Below are 4,833 nucleotides of genomic sequence, written 5' to 3'. Positions count from 1 at the left end.
CCCTGGTAATCAACAAAGAAAATTTCCTTCTATAGATAAACCTTTCCTTAACTTTTACAATAACGGACTAATATAATATTTGTCCTTTTGTGATTGACTTATTTCACTCAGCATAGTATCCTCCAAGTTCATCCACGTTATGCAGTGTTTTGCATAGTTTTGAACTATTTTAGGGTGCTCCAAGATTGAATTTCAGTAGGTGTGGCATGGGGTCATGGAATCTGCATGCTGAACAAGCACTGAGGATTTCTGATAAAAGGGGTGGGGCATACCATACTTAGATAAACACTGACTCTAACAGGAAACACATTTGAAGCTGGAGATGAAGAATCATGCCATCAGTGGCCAGCAACAAACACGATGCTTTCCTTAAAAATGAGGGTTGAGGAGGAAGAGGAGGAAGCAGTAGCAGATTGACTCCGTCTTCAGTATAATCTCAAGGTGGAGTGGGACAGGCCATACACAGGGCAGATCCTTGTCCACATCAGGCCTTTAACTCCAGCCCAGCTGGCTTAGTCCCTTAAGCCAAACAGGTAGCTCCCTTTATTAAATGATAAGGAGACTGCAGATGTGAAGCGGGGTCTGAATGGGGCAGTAAAAGCAATACAGCAGTCTTCAATGATGTTATTTTTAAATGTGGGTGTTCCGTGTGTCAGAACCTGGCAGACAACTCCCTGCCTGAGGGAGTTGTGTCCCTGTGTTTGCACTAGGCAGAAAAGCTTACATTTCTTTCATTATTTCTCCCAACTCTTGCAACTCTATTCAAGGGAGAGTCCGTTGGGCATTTGTCTGAGTCATGTTTGGCAAAATCACTCCAATAGTCAGAGTAGTAACTCAGTCACTGGAGAGCAGGAAAGTGAGAACAGGGCTTCCCACCCTTCATTCTCTGACAGAAACTGTTACTTAAGCACAGTTTACTGTACAATGTACTTAAGACTAGATGGCTTTGAAAGTCCCTTCTAACTTGAAAGTGTCTAGAAATCTGTGAGTTACTGGGATCCAAATGTAATTTACTTCAAAGCCTTATAAAAAGTTGAAGAACAATGGAAAGATGGCTGAAATAAAATTTGGACAGTGAGTCCCAGGCCTTGAGGTTTCTATGAGTGTGCCTGGAAGGTCGCTAATGCTTGAAGAAGGAAAACTGATGGCAGGATGGCAAGAAAACACAAGCTGGAGTCAGGGCTGATTGAGAATGGGAAAAAAAAAACAACAACAACAACAACAAAAAAAAAAACATCAAATTCTGTAAGCCCTTAGCTGCATAGCCTTGGGCAAGGCATTAAACTGTGAGTCAGTTTTATTATCTGCAAAATGAGAATAAAACATTTATTGTAAAATTCATTTCTCCATTTATCCATCTATCCAAGCAAAAATTAACTAAGGAACCACTACTGGTTGTGTAAGGAGCTCCAGTGGTGTAGGGGTAAGACATATGGCTGCTAACCAGAAGGTTGGCAGTTCAAACCATCAGCTGCTCTGTGGGAGGAGGATGAGGCAATGTACTTCTGTAAAGATTTACAGCCTTGGAGACCCAATGGGAGTCACTATGAGTCTGAATTGACTTGATAGCAGTGGGTTTGGTTTTGGTTTATTGGCTGTGAACTGAAGTAAGTACTGTTTGATTAAATGAGAGAAGCTATAGGAGAATGTTTAGTGGGACATAAGATAAATTAATGGCTATGGTCTACACAAATATTTTTCCATCCTTAGTAGTTTTCTGTGTAATGCTTTTTCGTTCACCATCGTTGATGTGGATCTCTCCATGTCTTATAGGATACTGGTAATGCTGTTAGTTGCCACTATGTTATTTTAGCTTTCCTAGTTTTATGGCCTTCTTTTCCTTTTCTAACAAGAACCCCACTTTTCTTTGAGGAATGATTTGCCATCATTCCATATAAATATATATGTAAATGTATATTTATATTTACAAATGTGTTTATTTATATGTGTGTGTATATATGTATACATATACACATCTTAAGGAGCTCTGGTGGCACTGTGATTAAAGCATTAGACTGCTAACCAGAAGGTTGGTGATTTGAACCCACCAGCTGCTCTGCAAGAGAATGATGAGGCCGTCTGCTTCCATAAAGATTTATAGCTTTGGAAACCCTATGCAGCAGTTCTACTCTGTCCTATAGGGTCACTATGAGTCGGAACTGACTCACTGGCCATGGGTCTACATATATTTGCTAATATCATGTGACCTATATTCTAAAATGTTATCCTGTACCACACACCATCCTCAGTTTGGAGGATATATATGTATATCCAATATTGCAGTGACTTATATTCTAAAACGTTAATCTGTACCTCACATCATCCTCCAGTTTAGAGGGTCTGGGAAAACCCTTAATGCAATTAAACCAGTGAGTGAAGGTACTAAAGACATAACACTGATACCCAGAGAGGATAGATGATATGGCAAAGGACATCACATGGGTCATTGATGGCAAAACACAAACCTAGATGGCAAGGCTTATAGTCCACTTTACAATCAGCCAAGGCAGTGCTTGGCCCAAGCCCTGCTAGGCGACTCATTTCTGAAAGACGAGTCCATTTAGAGAGGCCCCAGTAAGGACAGATGAGCAGCCCCAGCCAATGCATGATAAAGAAGGATGGTAACATTGCTATGCATGATTTTTTAATAACTACAAAAAAATCCCATGTATGGGATTTCTGCGTGTGAAAATTGATAGTGTTGCCGATGCCGCTCATCTCTTTAAACAAGCAACCCATCTTCCCTGGTGCTATTACATCAGTAATAAATTGGCTTCTCAGACAGATCTGCTTGCAGGTTAGAACTGAGATTGAATAGATAATAACTTTTTGGGTAGCAACGCCTGCCATGGCAAATAATAAAGAAATTCATGACCTGCAAAGTGTGGGGTGATAGTGTTCCAAAAATGTATTTCACCTGGTCCTGAAGCAGGTTCATTAGGTATCCAGGAAACTGCAAAAACCTATCCAGTACATACAGGGGGGCAACTCAAAAAGAACGCTGTCCAACACAGACACGCCAGCAGTTATGAAAACATGTAGGTCAAAGAGGGATGTGCTGCTAAGTGTCTTTTAGATCAAGAGACAAGGACTGGCTGTTTGACTGGGGGCAGGCCTAACACCATGCAGGGAATTAGACTGGACTTTTCTGGTGACCTTATGTGACTTGGAGCTGTTGCAAACATCTCAGGTTGCTTTGATAGGCAAATAAATTTCCTGATTTGGGTGATCATTTTTTTCTCCCTTAGAAAAATAAATAGGTGTCATCTGTGAGTTGATTCTACGAATGTTGTGGAAACATAATTAAACTGAATGAACCAGGTGGTAGATAGAAGAAGTTCTACTGGAAGGTGACAATGTCAAATGGAAGGAAGCCTACCTTCAGAGCTATGGTCTGAATTTAAGTTCTAGGTCTGACATTACTCACTGTGTGTTCTAGGCCATGCCACTCAACTGTTCTGGACTTTATTATTTGTCTTTTAATATTAGGCTATTAAACCAGCTAGTGTCTTTGAATGTCTTTGAAATGAAAATTAGGATCTTGTAAGTTGGGGAGGAAGGAGCCCTGGCAGTACAATCATTAGTGCTCATTTGTTAACTGAAGTGTTGGCATCTGAACCCACACAGAGGCTCCTTGGGAGAAACACCTGCAGATCTGGTCCCGCAAAGATGACAGCCTGGAAAACCCATGGACATTTCACTCTGCCACTTGGGATCATTACGAGGTGAAGTTGACTCAAGTGTGCCTAACAACAACAAGCTGGAGGAAGACTTCTAAATGGGAGAGAAGAGAGGGAAAGAACAAGATAAAACAATCCTGGATTGAACCCAAGGTGTGCGCTACTGTGGGGAGGGAGAGACAGGCATTTCATTTTGGGACCAAAAAGTGGATGCAGGACTGGATGGAGTTTTAGTGTTATTATTACTGACTAGGCTATTAACCAAGGAGCTCTGGTGGTGCAGTGGTTAAGGCAGGATGGCTGCTAACCAATAGGTCAGTGGTTTGAATCCACCAAGCCCTCCACCAATGAAAGATGAGGCAGTCTGCTTCTGTAAACATTTAAAGCCTTGGGAACCCTATGGGGGTCGCTATGAATTGGAATTGACTCAATGGCAGTGAGTTTGGTTGGTTTCGAGGCTATAAACCTTCTCTGTGAATGTCAAAACTACTGACACAATAATAGATATCATATCACTACAAGAAGTATCAGACATATCCCCCAACTGCTAGTCAATTAATTGCTCTATCAAGTACCCACTTTGGGACCTACTGTCAAGCCCTGCCCAATGTCAAATATTGAAATGTTACTTGGTCAGGGCCGGAGGCACTTAAACAACTTTGGTCCATTAGTGTGTATCTTGTGATGTTAGCATTTTTTGTTTGCTTGGCTTTTCCCTATGGCCCTGAAACTGGTTGGTTAATTGTGATCCTAGAGAACTGATATGGCCCCCCAAGATGCTGACCCCTGCACTCTGCTACGTCAGATCACCTACTGAGTTTTCCCTGGACCTATTAACAGGCCCTCACCTCTGCCTGTGTTTTGCTAGGAACTAGATGCTCCATTCACTTCGTATTAACCCCCTGCCCAAGTCTGGACCCTGTTCTTGTACAGCTCAGCCAGAACTCTGCTTCTCCCAAGTCATGTCGGGAGTGGTCCAGAATGTCTGTAATTGCCTTAATGATGAGCCTCCTATCCCACATTGTGCATCTGTGCCACGCCACAACCTTTGCACTTTGGACAATGGACATTAGACAACTCAGCGGTTCTGTCCAGGCTCCGTCCTTGGGGAGGCGTGGATCTGTTTCCCCAGATAGGCTCGTACACTTTGTAT

The sequence above is a fragment of the Orycteropus afer genome, unplaced genomic scaffold (assembly GCF_000298275.1).
Source record: "Orycteropus afer afer isolate SDZICR_OR568_19922 unplaced genomic scaffold, OryAfe1.0 scaffold00067, whole genome shotgun sequence".
In the NCBI taxonomy this organism is placed as follows: Eukaryota; Metazoa; Chordata; class Mammalia; order Tubulidentata; family Orycteropodidae; genus Orycteropus; species Orycteropus afer.
This window is presented reverse-complemented; position numbering follows the sequence as displayed.